Source organism: Papaver somniferum, chromosome 6 (assembly GCF_003573695.1).
Source record: "Papaver somniferum cultivar HN1 chromosome 6, ASM357369v1, whole genome shotgun sequence".
Taxonomy (NCBI): Eukaryota; Viridiplantae; Streptophyta; class Magnoliopsida; order Ranunculales; family Papaveraceae; genus Papaver; species Papaver somniferum.
In genome coordinates, this window is record NC_039363.1 from 68,072,298 (window position 1) to 68,087,546 (window position 15,249).

The window sequence follows — 15,249 nt, forward strand, 5'->3', positions numbered from 1 at the left end:
GAAGCTATATTATGATATTTTAGTGATTAGACTTGGACCTTGGTCATAGCATTATGATCAAAGAACTTCGTAAATACCTGTGATGGACCATCAAATTTACCCTCTAACGGGGTGGATTTCAACCCGTAGCAAGGCCAAACTCCCGGTCGTCACTTGGAGGATAAAATTTTACAAATCATTTTGGAATTCAAGAAATAGTGGTTGGACAAGACCAGCAACATATTAAAAACAAGAAATGAGTGATAAATAACTTTTAGTTCTGAACACCACATAATTATAAGCTCACTTACACATAAAAACTCCAAACAGACAATAATTTTATACTAGGCCCAAAATGAATATTTCATGCTTAATTAAGGAATACAGAATGATGCTAAACCCTAGTTAATAATTCGGGGTACGGGTAATAGTTCGGGACGGTATACGTACGGGAATTATACAGATTCGGATAGGTCGGATTCGGTCAAAAATCCGGTCAACGGTTTATTGTTCGGAACGGCATACGTACGTGCATATTCGTTTTATAAATGTGAGTCTGGCACTTAAAATTCGGCTTACATATATGATAAATTGATAAGTATTGTGACCTTATTACGAGACTAATTTTATTTGTATATGATTTATAAGATGGAAAAAAAACATTTTAGCGTGATTATTTAACAAGAAGTAAACAATTTAATCGCATAAATGTATTAAAAAAATAGTTTATAGACTTTTAAACAAAAATTAACACATAAAACTGGTTAAACAACTACCAATAGAAAATTTTAACTGAATAATTGTATTTAAATATGAAGTATATACAAAAATCAAACAAAGCTCTAGTTCGGAAATACCATTCGGATTCGGTCAGTTCGAGTACGTTCGCGAATCATTCATGAGGTCCATATAATCCGAGAACTTGGTTCGGAGTTCAAATAGTTCGGAGATATCATTCGGATTCGGTCAATTCGGATACGTTCGCGAATCATTCAGGAATGATTCGGAGAATTACTTAACTAGGTGCTAAACATGAAATTACGTCAAATACCCCACCAGCCAGTTATAAGAAAAAAACGATTCAAGATGCTCAGTTGAATTTAAAATGTCACCGGCACATTTACTCACGTAAGAGGTGGTTTAGCTTTACAAATCAAAAATGAAGAAGCACTCATGACAACCAGAACTACAAAGTAAAATCTGTACTTTCTAAAAATCCACCCCAAGGAACTAATTTAATCAAGTCAAAATAGTCCTAAGCATGCAAACATTTAACTGACACCCATTCTACTCCGACAACAGTTGAAACACAATTAAAAATACATGGAAAGAAAATGGAGATCCAAAAGATGGTAACTATATATATAAGGTGGGTTGCAATACGCATTGAGATTAGACAGAAAAGAGACCGGCTAGTTACACCGATATAAACTATTTAGCAAACAAGATCCCCACATTTTCATGTACACCAAAATAAAACAAAAGCATAGTTTATAAGCAACATTAGACTACCCAGATCCATCCCCGCGATATACATATTATGAACAAAATACTAGCTTTTGACGTGTTAAAAACCTGCGGTAAGCTCTGCTCGGCTTACTGCTGCAAGCTCCTCTCGTACTATGTGGAAAAACAAAACCAAAACGGGATGAGCCCATAGCCCAGTAGGAGTTATAACAACGAAGAAATGTAAATTCTTGCGTAACCCATAAAGGACTAGAGCAGCAACTAGAGCTGGCAAACGGGCGGGACGGGTCTGGCTTGTGACCAACCCGCGGGTTACGGGTTAATACAAGCCTGAGCTCGCGGGTTGAAATTCTTCACGGGTGGTCATTTATCCCACCCGTGCCCGTCCCGGGTAAAGCTCGCGGGTTTACGGGTGCTCACGGGTTACCTGGTTTTTGTTGAGTCAACTCGCCAGAAATCGATTTCTGGGCTATTTCCTTCCACATTCAGGGCATCTAAAGTTCCTTTCCTACAAGCTACAACCTAAGTATCTAACATTCATCCAATTCATTTGGTATATCAATTCAAAAACTCAAAATTGCAAAACTAAACAAATTAGTCTTCTTAAAGAAACACAGACACAGTCACACAGATACTATCATAGTATCATACATTCATAACATCTCAACATCATCATCTTCATCATCAGCACTCATAACATCCTTGAAATGGTCTGGTTCTGGTAACTCTTGCTCTTGTACACTTGACATCCTGAAATGGATGGAGCGGCCACAAAGAACAAGTCAAAGAGTCATTCAGAAACATGAAAATTACATAAACAGAAATTGAAAAAATACATAGACAATGACATCCAACAAAACTATTATAGTACATGCATTTTCAAGTCATCCAAAACAATAACATCTAACAAAACAAACAAATCAAACAAATCCCCTAAATCTCTGTAAAGAATGAAAATTACCATAAAAGATAAAGAAGTCAAATTTTATTTGATTTAAATTTACAAAATGTACTTACAGATTTAGGGGACAACCACTTATCCAAACTGCTCAAACCAAAATTTAAAGATTTCACTAGAACTCCAATCTACAAAACAAAAAGGATGCAAGTACAGCAGTAACAGCACTGGTTTAAATGTAGAAAAATGCTGGTAATATGAATGATACTTCGAAAAAGATAAACAAAGAAAGACCTTTTGTATATGATTTCAATCACATCAAGCATGTTAAATCTCAACCAAAATTCAAACTAAACTCATTCAATTTGAAGCTCATACAATTAATATCTCAAATTCACAAGCAAACTCTAAACTGCTCATTCAATTCCAACCCATTACCCATAGTACCATTACTATCATTTCAATTTCACAAGCAAAACTGTTGAATACGAATACAACAAATAAATCATGGAAGTATGGAACTGAACAACATGAGTACATGACCAAATCAAACAGATCTTGTATATATAATCATCAGATTCATCACCAATTACAATCATACAATAAACTAAAACATGTGAAATTCAAAAAAATCTTAATCAAATCAAATTCAAAATCAAACAGAATAACAGATCTACTAAGAACAAGTCAAACTGAAGACTGAACTCAAATCGAATGAAAAAAAAACATCTTACATATTATTAATCGAACAGAAAATCAATTCACTCTTCACGAACCCAGAAAATCAATTCGTTGTTGTATTCCTCCGATCTTCACGAGCCCAGAAAATCAATCCGCTCTTGTATTTCTCTTCAAGACTTCAAACAATTTGTTATTCAAGCAGGCTAATCAAAAAATTTATATAAAGAAGAAAACAAATAAGAAAATCTGATTACCTGTCTTTGATCTTTAGATGAATCTAATAATTTTTCTGTCACTTCTGTGAATCTGTGAAGTTTACTCAGGAGAGTAGGAGACTCAGCAGCGCTGCAGCAGGGTCAGGGAAGAAGAAAAAAAGAGGAAGAAAGAAGAGGAAGGCGAGCTAGGGTTTTTTCCTTTTATATGAAGAGGAACGAACATGTTACATGACACGTAACAGATAACTGTGTCATTGTGTGACACGCAGCAGCCTAAGTGGCAGTGGGTGCGGACCGAGCCGGGATACCCGCGGGGTGCACGGGACGGGACGGGTTAACCCGTTTCTTCACAAGCCACTAATTATACAACCCGCGCCCGTCTTGTGTAGTTACGATCCGGGACGGGCACGAGTTTTCACGGGACGGGACGGGCCAACCCGCGGGTTTTGGCTCGGATTGCCAGCTCTAGCAGCAACTAAAACGATGTACCAGAACGAAAAGCACTTCGCAACTGAAATTCATAATGAAACAAATAGTTGTAAATCAAGTTTAGGTGCTCTACTATTCCTTTGGCCAGCGGTCCAGCGCTGATGTCAGGGTTGTTCTGGTTACTAGCCACCGTTACAGCTAACGGTCTTCCGGGTTGCCACTCGTAATTGTGGGGCAATTATGGCCTCACATTCATATAATAGAGTCATCTAGTTCCCTATCTAGGCTTGTTCACAAGGAGAAAACACTCGCAATATGCATTATAGAGAAAACGCAATTCAGAAACGAAAATAATCCAAATGACTGTATAAAATGAATCATTCCATAAAATCTTGCCAAGACACATAAACGAGTGATTGATTGAGTGCAAGCAGAAATGTAAAGCATAATCATAAAATATGCATGAGAGTTTAGATGACGAAGAAGTATATTTATTTCATTTAGTCAACATTTCGCAAACACGGAGCATAAAGAATCAGCTAAGGAAAATCGTTGGGTTGGCTTCTTCCTAAAATTTCAAAAGATCACCGGGTTTATACAAACAAGTCTGATGTTTCATACAGTGAAAATATGGCATCAGTTCATGGAACAGATAGAAATGGGAAGTACTCAGCTAGACATTCCGGTAATCGAATGGAAGCAAATTCTCATAAACATAATTAAATTTCATCAAGAGAGCTGTAGGGGTAATGCTTAGAAGGGACAACTAGAAATACAAAAGAATAAAAATATAAGGTTAACCACCAAGCAGCACAGGTGACAAAGTAGTTTTAAGTTTATGAAACAACCCAGTGGAAATGGAGTTCAAGTATGCAACTGCCGTTTTTCAAAGAGAAGTACATAAAAGAACTAATTACCATGTCCAAAGAAAACGAAATGGGTGTGCAGCAACCCAAATTCAACTGACGCCTCAAAGTAGTAAGACTTAAACAAAACTAAATAGACTCGTTGAGTCATTTTTACAAACAGTTAATAGGCTAGTTTAATTTCAATACAGAACTTTATTTTTTGATGGAAATCAAAATCTTGGATAGCTGCAAAGCATTTTCAATCTTCATAGAATCATTTTTAACATTGAAAAGCATACGCAAGTCGACAAGCGAAGATTTGAGCACAAAAAGCATAAAAGATTTGAAACCAAGTTTGTTGTTCTACAAGGTGGTCAAAAACAGGACCCATTTGATGAAATCTTATGAAAAGATTTTTATTTTTAGTTCATAGTTATTAAAACATCTCAAACAATCATTCATAACATTTGAAATTTTTCCGGAACTAGACATGCAAGGAGTAGACAAAAGAAAGTATAAGGTTTTAAACCAAAAGATATTGTGGTGCAAAAATCATTGGAAGCATGTGTAATTGGCAGGATATTTATGAGCAAAAATCTATCAAACCACGATTACGAAAACACCCCAAATGATCAAATCATTGATTTAAATGAAAGGAAATAATCATGCAAGTGTAGTGCTGGATCAGAAAATTCAAATTTGTAAACATGAACAACAACAAAATTGAGAAAAAAGGAACTCCTACCTTTGCAGAATACAAATTCAGCCGGAAGCGGATGGTGGATTATGCTTGAATTTCATTTTTTTAGAAGAAAATAAAATTTCTTTTGCAGAAGAAGAGGGGGAAAATTTCAGTGGAACTTGAAAGAAAAAGGAGGTGCTTTCCATTATAAGTTGCAGAGAAAAATGACTGGACTTCCCTAACTGCTCATGTCCGCCACATGTATTACATGCTTCAATTCCCATAACACCTACTAATTAGGCATATAAATTTCACTAAGAGATAGTCATTTAGTAATGAAACCTAGACTTGGTCCAGGGCACTCCCATTACTATAAGATCCCATGCTCGAATTGCACACACTCACTACAAAACGGGTTAGGCTCGGCCCACAGCCCGTGAGAGATTTTAGCGATGTTACAATACCACATCAACATAATCTATGTATTTAGTTACTTGATTATGTGTGGGATATAGGTATGATTTCATCCTAGGAAACTATGTATTATTATATTGGTTTAAAGAAGTAGATATATGAATTTGTTTCATAATCGAAAGGGAAATCATAAGTGTGTTGGTCCGTTTCTTCATTGAATAATATTTGGATGACCAATGCAAGATGACAAAGTAAAACCTATCATAACTTATGTTGAGAATCAAGGTGTAACCGGTCATAGCTTATATATTGTGTAACAAGGTGTAACTGATCCTAAATAACTTTAGAAAACAAGGTGTAACTGATCACAACCTATATTTGGAAGCAAGGTGTAACCAATCACAATCTACTTTGGCAAGTAAGGTGTAACCGTTCACAACCTACATTGGGAAGCATAGTATAACTGGTCAGAACCTATATCGTGATTCATGGTATAACCGTTCCCAAGAGCAAAACCGAGTTTCCGATATTCACCTATTTCTTCATGTTTTGTGTGATTTTGGAATTAGGATTTGCTAAGATAGAAAACTTCTAGATGTCAATATTATTTGAACATGTGCATAAATCTTATCATTAATTGCTCAAAGATATTCCTTGATGCTCAAGGTGATCCCAAACCGAAATATTGAAAAGCATTTAATTATGATTTTCAAGTATATATGTTACCGAAATATTGAAAAGCATTTAATTATGATTTTCAAGTATATATGTTTAAATTACCATCAGTTAAAGCATATCTTATGGAAAAGGTTTATTAGTTAATGTGCTAGACTAATAATAGAAGTTTTCTAAGAGAAATTGCGGAAATATTGTTTGAAATTTAATTGGAAATAGGAAAACCAATATTAGGTACTTTAATGCATACCTTGAGAATATTTTCGGTTTTGGAATTTCCATGTTGTCCAAACAACCTTGGTGTATAAATACTTGAGTTTGCATTTCTTGCAAACTATCCTAAGAGCCAGGCAAACTTCATTCGTGTTGTTTCCGGTGGAGTCGTCTATCCGGAGAGGAAAGTACCATAATTCAGCGAAATATCATACGACCGCTCATTTAAAGACTTCTGTGGGATCAAGAAGCTCTACGAGTATCGTTGGTGGGAAACTAGATAATTGCATTGTTATTTTAGTTTTCTATTATTGATTTGATTGACTAACGGTTGTTGAAACTTTGATTGCACCCTGTTTGATTATTCTTGAGAGCCTTATCTTCTGACATAAGGGTCACTCAAACTAGATCAAAGTATCAACGAGATCTTTAGAATCACTGTCATATCCAAAGACATCTTGTGATAATCCATTGTTAACCGACTCCGTTCTGTGTGTGATTGATCACAAGAGGATTCAAGTTTGTGTTGTGCAGGTTATTAAGAAGGCAATTGAAGATTTGAAGACGAAGAAGATTTTCTTATTAGTTTTCATATCTCGTTATTCGTGCACACATCTTGATCGGCTGGGATCCAACTATATCTTGTTTATCTTTGACAGACTTGTGATTATCTAGTTGTCAAAGATCGCCATCACTTTATAGTTACTCTTTGAGTTCTATATTGATTGAATGCAAATCCGAAAATTGATTACGGTAATTAAATTTTGGATTGATCTAACCAGACAAAGGTGATTATTAGATTAAACATAAGAGCCTTTGTTGACAACCCATACATATCTTTTTTTACCAAAGATTGATCACAATGGTTACCAAACAGTTTCAGTCCTTTGTTGTTTGGAATACGATCAAATAACTTGAGATAGTGATTTCTGTCTTGAGATTCACGTGTGTGACCAAAAGGTTGAGACCCAAGGATACTGATGGAACTAAGTAACTAAGAATAGTTTACTTGGTCTCAACTATACGAAGTTGGATTATGTTCTTTGTATAGCGACTTAATTCTAAGAGTATTCAAAACTGGACTAGGTCCCGAGGTTTTTCTGCATTTTCGGTTTCCTCGTTAACAAAATCTTGTTTGTGCTATTTACTTTACTTTCTTATTATAATTTTTATTATAATTAAGTAAATAATATTATTGTGCATTAATCCCAATGACTTGATATTTATCTTATAGTCAATCGGTTTCATTACTGTAATTATTTTCAAGTGAATATCAAGTTGTCGTATTGTCTCGATTATTATCCATAGACGATTACGCTTGGTATCAGACTTATAGGTTAATATTAAAAGATTTTGGAGTATTTAGGTGCCCTCATCTTTTCATCTACAAATAAAAAACGAGATCACACTTAGGATCTGGATCTATAAGAGATTTTTTTTTGTTTATTGGTACGTATCGTGATAGATTTGTGATTTTAATAAAATCCCCAAATTATAGATTTCATGTTTTTGTTTCATAGGGGTATGGTAATCAAGAATTTGTACATATTTATTAGGCCAAAATCTTATAACTAAGTAACTGACCCACAATGATCTGATTGATCAATATCAATCATGTGGAAATGACGAGAGTACCGTACACCTGATATGAACCTATATGAATGATATCTTGTGGGATATAATATAGACAGAAACTGTCAAGAAGACAGCAGCCACAAAGCATACATTAGGTATATAGTAAAAGTCCAAAACCGAATCTAACTATAAGTGAAAAAGCGGGGGTCTAACAACACCACCCAATATTTCCCTTAGCAATCTGTATGGACAAACTCGAATAAAATTTCAAGAGAATCAACAAGACTTAGTCAATTAAAAGTATATCAACAAGTTTATATATATCTTCTTGATTTGATTTACTCAAGAAAGAACTGCGAGTTCTAATCAAATACAAGGAATAACTTGGATGATACCAAAGACCAATATCCAAGGATCAATAAATGACAATCAACAACCAAAGGTCGGATTACTCTAATTGATGATCTAACACACAACCTGTATTATTTCAATTATAAATATAAAACAATATAATGCGGAAATAGAAATAACACAGACACCAGAAATTTTGTTAACGAGGAAACCGCAAATGCAGAAAAACCCCGGGACCTAGTCTAGATTGAACACATACTTTATTAAGCCGCTAAAGACACTAGCCTACTCCAAGATAACTTTGGACTGGACTGTAGTTGAACCCCAATCAGTCTCCCACCGATCCAAGGTACAGTTGTACTCCCTACGCCTCTGATCCCAGCAGGATACTTCGCACTTGATTCCCTTAGCTGATCTCACCCACAACTAAGAGTTGCTACGACCCAAAATCGCAGGCTTTGACAATAAACAAATCTGTCTCACACAGACAAGTCTATCAAATGATCAATCTGTCTCCCGTAGATAAACCCTAAAGTTTTTGTTCCGTCTTTTGATAATAATCAAGATGAACAGGAACTAATTGATAATCCGGTCTTATATTCCCGAAGAACGACCTATACTTATCAATCACCTCACAACAATCTTAATCGTATGGTAATGAAACAAGATATTTTGGAATCACAAACAATGAGTCGAAGATGTTTGTGACTACTTTTTATATCTTGCCTATCGGAGATATCAATCTCAAGCCAATCAATTTGATTGTACTCGTACGATGGAAGATGCAAGATCAGATCACACAACTATGATAAAAGTAGTATCGGTCTGGCTTCACAATCCCAATAAAGTCTTTAAGTCGTTAACCTGGTTTTAGAAGAAGAAAACCAAAGGTTAAAGGAAAATCGACTCTAGCACGCAAACTAGTATCATACGTTAGGTGTGGGGATTAGTTTTGCACAATACTAGATGTCTCCTTTATATAGTCTTTCAAATCAGGGTTTGCAATTAAGTTACCTTGGTAACAAAGCAATAAATATCCACCATTAGATGAAAACCTGATTTAGATTCAAGCTAATATTTCTCAACCGTTAGATCAAAAACTAAGCTTGTTACACACACTTGACAATGCACGTTTCTAGGTTTGTTAACCATACCCAAACGTATGCACTTGTTGGTTCAACAATAGTTAACCAAATGGTTAGCCATATGAGCATTTCATATCAACCATGTTCTTCTTTACCATAACTATTTCAAATGAATTCAAGATGAATTAGTTAGAGAGTTGTTCAATTGCAAGGAAATCTCATGTACTACACAAGACACAATTGAAGCAAAGATGATTTGATTCACTTGAATCGGTTCATGAACTTTTATAGCCACGTTTTGCAAACTGCATTCCTTAGTCTTTTTAAGTTTAAGTTCAGAAATCATCTTTAGATATATAACCTTCTCAAGTTCGCAGACTAGGTTCGCGGACTTAAGTTACCGGGCAGAGTTAACAAACTCCAGCAGAAATTCTCGGGTATGAGAACTTCGCCGGTTCGCGGACTGAGTTTGCGGACTTAGCTTCACGCAAGAAGTTTGTCAACTCCAGCATAAATTATCGGGTTTGAGAACTTCGGTAGTTCGCGGGCTTGGCTCACGCCATTCTTCCGGTTCTCTTGATCAACAAAGTTCGCAAACTTTGGTTCAAGGAATAAGACTTATACATAAATGTGTTTCCACAACAATGCTTATGTCCACCATTGGTTATGTAATCTAAACTCTCATTTCAATCATTGAAACATTCTTAGAGGAAGTTATATAGTTGTTACACCATTTCTCGTCAAAGCAATTTTCAAGATGATTTAAACATATCATGACTTTTGTCATTAGGTAAAGATAAACTTGATTGAAGCGAAAAGCTTACCAACACATATTTCGAGATTTAGATAGGCGAGGTATACTCGGCTCGAAATACCAAATGTGTATAATCCAAGTCTATATATATAGCATATGACTTCTTGCCTCAAAGAATACGAGATAGAGTAGATAGACTTTTGAGTGATAGATAAGTTCAAGTCTTCACACACCTTTTTGTCGAGAAGTTCCACCGGTTCCTTGAGTAGTTCTTCTACTTGTATGGTGAATCGCCATGAAGTCCTTGAGCTCAACTACACTTTCTATCCTAGTCCGAGACTTAGCTATAATAGACTAGAAGTCAAGACTTATAGTTTTGATCACTAACATTGACAAACATGCTTGAGATAGCAACGCATGCGAGTTCGACCGAGCAATGCTCTAACAATCTCCCCCTTTGTTTTAGTGACAAGACTATCAATACATATGGAATACAAAAAAGATAAAGAAACTTTAGTAGCTCTTTCTTCACGTGTCTAATCTTCAACATTCCTCGAAATCTTCGTCACTTCCAAGTACTCCAATGATCCCAAAGGTTGTAAGTTTAGCATCACCGTTGTTGAAGATCCATAGCTATAACAATGAGAAAACATAGTTCTCGATCATTTTTATACAATGTCATAGTATTATCACACAGCGTCAAAGTTCAATTATATCACAACTTCAACAGTAATACTATGGTGATATGTATCACTCCCCCTTAGTCAATAATCCATCTCACATGGAAACCACCCCCCCTTACACAATGATTCGAAACCATATGTATTTGTAGTGTGAACTACATATTAATTCTCTCCCTTTTTGTCAATAAAATTGGCAAAGGTATAAGAACGGGATCATAATGAAATTTCCGAAAGAGACATTTCATGACAAAAGGAAAAAAAAATACATACCAACTAATTTAGATGCAATCATAAAGCCTAAGCTAAATGCATTCATCAAGGAGTTTAAAGATACAAGATAACCTCTCTAAAATTCCACAGCCGCACACCCCTCAAGATATGACCATTAAGCACAAGTTCAAAAGAACTCTCCCTCATTTGATGTCATTCCCGAAAGAACAACAGGAGCGACCTTAATTTCGAAAGAAAAGAGGGATTTTTATTGGACACCAAAAACCATAAGAATGATTTCATATATCCAAAAAATCAATCAAATTAATCACAAGTAAACCCATGATTAATTTAATCGGAATACGCAACCAAATTAAACACAAAAAGTGATCAATTCAATTGATTGTGCTCAACATAAGAGAGCTTATGGAGACACGAAGATACTCAACTAGATTAATTACAAGAGAACCCATAATTAATCTAATTGGAATAGACAACCAAACTAATTACAAAAGTAATCAATTTAATTGTCATTTGTTTTGCTCGACATAAGAAAACTTACGGAGCAATAACTAAATAACCAAACAAGATTATTAATTTAGTTCAATACGCTCGACATAACATACCTCACGGGACACCAACTAAGCTAAAAAATCAACTTGGTTGTATAGTGCTCAACATAAGATACATTACGGAGCCTCACAGTAATACATAAAATATGGATCAGGGATGATCAATACTGCGGAATACACAAGGATTCATTCTATCTTCCCATCACTATTTGCATAACGATATTAATAGACATAATCCTTGAACATAAAATATTTTAACCTATCTTCCATCAAATATTTGACAATATAGGCTTAACTTTTTTATTTGTCAAAAGTCCATTCATTCTTTTACCAGTACGTGAATACCGATCACGAGTGACTTTACTTTTGATAAAATATGGGACAAACATAGTTCACGGACATAAACACCAATCCCATAAAAAATTGTAATATAACAAATCATAAAGATTAAATACTGCAAAACATCATCCTCCAAATATTTTTAGAATTTTAAACCAATAAACCTTGACAAGTGCACTTCGCTTGGGTATAGTCTTGGTGTCCTGGATTTCTCTACCTTGGGGGAACTCGGTGAAGACACTTTATGTTTTTTTAAGCGTCTGAAGAACTGTCTTGTTAGTAATGACGCTAGTAGTGGTTTTGGTAGTTTTATTTTCCATATATTAGGCATTGTTATTCAGAGGGGGGTTGGGGCCCAGCTTGTTTCTAGGCTACCAACCAATAGCTTTGTATGATTTTTCTTATTGAAATAATGTGTCTCTAATATCATATACCGATGCCTATATAAAAAAATAAATAAAAATAAAATAAAAATAAAAAAACCTAAAAAAGAACAAGAAGATGAAAAATAATAGCTACGTGTAGTCACAATCATTGCTATTCAAAGCACTAATTATTCTTCCAACTAATCCAAAAAGAAGACTTACTAGGCAAATAAAACAAGAAACATGATTAAAACATCCTAAACTCTGTCAGCAACTAGAGATTGTACATGAACGAACTCATCAGTTGCCTTCTTCAGTTTGTTTTTCAGAAAATCAAGATTCCTTGTTGCAATTCTGAGTTGTTCACGTACTACTTCAAAGTCTCGAAGAAGATTTCCTACCAGTTGTGATGACATCTGAACTGGTAGTTTGTTTTCATGATCAACAGCATGAAAGCATGTTATAGACACATGATTCAACTCAAGAATATCGCCCTTCTCAACTTCATCAACCTTGTTGCTTCCATCCATTGTGTACAAAAAAAAAGTCCAGTAGAATCTTTTGACCTTATGGAACACTGTATTTATAAAGATTTTCAAGAAACCCTAGGAACTATGACGTTCATGTGGGTCCGGTATGTGTACTTGGTCAATCACACATGTGAGACCTGGGGGAAAGGAGAAGCTTAATTATGCAAAGAGCATTGCCGAGAGACACTCGGAGAAGGGATGAAGGAAGACGAGGACTAGAGAAGAACTTTTTTAAAAAAAAAAAAAAAAAAAAAAACTTAACACAGAACCAAATACAATCCTGACAACTTTCTCACGATGAACATCTTGAGAACAAAGAACATCCATCTTTTTCGTAAAGGAGAGATGCATCTTTAAGCAGTCTGGTATATTAAGATGAGCATATTGCTCATCAATATTTACTTCTTCTTTTCCTTTATCAAGGTATTTAGAGAGACATTACTCGTCATAGATGAAGAAGTTTTATCAAGAAAAGGGTTAGGAGTACCTGCGTCAACTATTTTCCATGTTTTCTTGATGCCCCGTTTGAGTATGTTTACACTGATTTTTAGATCTGAGATTCGATTGTTGATATGTAAGAAATCTGGAGCGGAAGTCTTGGATTTGCAGCTTTCTTCAGGGAGAGATGAGGAATTTAACTTTTCTTTCTTCCTCCTATGACGTTTTCTCTTTGCAGGGTCACTCACCCTTTCGCCACTCTTCCTTCTTTCATTTTAGGAATTTTTTGTTTTGAACACACAATTAAGAAAGGAATTATCACAGTACATTCCTTGAGTGTTTAAATTGCCTTTTCCAACAATGCGTGAAACCATTTTAATGACTTCTTTAGACATCCAAGTAAGAATGTTACAAAACTTTTCATTCCTCAACCGATAACGACATCTTCGCTCAGAATGTCCTTTATTTCCGCAGTAATAGCAGTTAAAGGAATTATTTTTAACTGTTCTCTTGTGAGAAGATTTAGAAGGAGCGGAATTCTTGTTTTTGGGACCATTGCAAGCTGCCAAAGGTTTTTCACATGGAGAATTATCACTAGCTTTAGCAAAGTTGATATTACTAGTTTTTGGAGCGTCTATTCCTTTATATCCCAGACCACGTGTATCACGATGTTCTTTACATGATCCAAGCATATAAGATAATTTTGTAGAGCTAGAATTGAATCTACCTAGAATCTCTTCCAGAGATTTTACTTTATTAAGAGCAGCTGCAAGCTCAGTATCTTAGGATTTTTCTTTGGCGAGAAGACTGCGCTCTTTGTCACTAAAACGTTTTTGTTGAGAATCATATCTTGCTTCAGTTTCTGCAAGTCTTTCTTCCAACACGAAGAGATTTCGAAAAATATTATCACATTCAGATTTTTTTGTGCGTACATCTTCTTCACGATCTTTAATGATAGATTGTAAGAGTTTATATCCACCATCATATCCTTTAAAGAGTTTTCTCAACTTTTTGTTCTCTTGACAAAGAGGACCCATGTATTTACTTAAGCAGGTTGTTGACTTCTTTTCTTTCAAAGCACGATTAAACAACTTGATATATTGAGAGACATCTTCATAAATACTTTGTCCTTCTTCTAAATCACTATCATCTGAAAGATTATCCAACTGTTCCTCAAGAGATTTTTTCAAGTCGAAAGAAAATTCAGTCAATGGACAAGTTTTTGAGTTATTCTCAGAAGTTCCAACCCTTTGAGACTCATGTGAGTAACACTGAACTGGTGTTGCGTTATCAGATATGTACTTGTCATCCATAAAGTCAGATCGCTACAAACACAGAATTCTAAGGTCTTAAACGTGTTTGCCTGCTCTGATACCAATTGAAAAAGCGGGGGTCTAACAACAACACCCAATATTTCACTTAGAAATCTGTATGTACAAACTCGAATAAACTTTTAAGAGAATCAACAAGACTCAATCAATTAAAAGTATATCAACGAGTTTATATCCCTCTTCTTGATTTGATTTACTCAAGCAAGATCTGCGAGTTCTAATCAAATACAAGTAATAACTTGGATGGTACCCAATACCAATATCCAAGGATCAATCAATGACAATCAACAACCAAAGGTCGGATTACTCTAGTTGATGATCTAACGCACAACCTGTATTATTTCAATTATAAAGATAAAACAATATAATGCGGAAATAGAAATAACACAGACACCAGAAATTTTGTTAACGAGCAAACCGCAAATGCAGAAAAACCCCGAGACCTAGTCCAGATTGAACACACACTGTATTAAGCCTCTACATGCACTAACCTACTCCAAGCTAACTTCGGACTG

General features: G+C 35.2%; 1 long non-coding RNA gene across 2 annotated transcripts; it reads right to left on the minus strand.

Moving 5' to 3' along the window:
* Positions 1–2,049: 2,049 nt before the first annotated feature.
* Positions 2,050–5,452, minus strand: LOC113287870. Of its 2 annotated transcripts, XR_003330370.1 has the most exons (5): positions 5,263–5,452; positions 3,280–3,751; positions 3,079–3,201; positions 2,464–2,532; positions 2,050–2,196 (listed from the first exon to the last, which is right to left on the minus strand). It is a non-coding gene; the product is annotated as an uncharacterized LOC113287870 (long non-coding RNA). The 2 variants fall into 2 exon arrangements; XR_003330369.1 differs by having other exon boundaries at positions 3,280–5,452.
* Between the last annotated feature and the right edge of the window lie 9,797 nt (positions 5,453–15,249).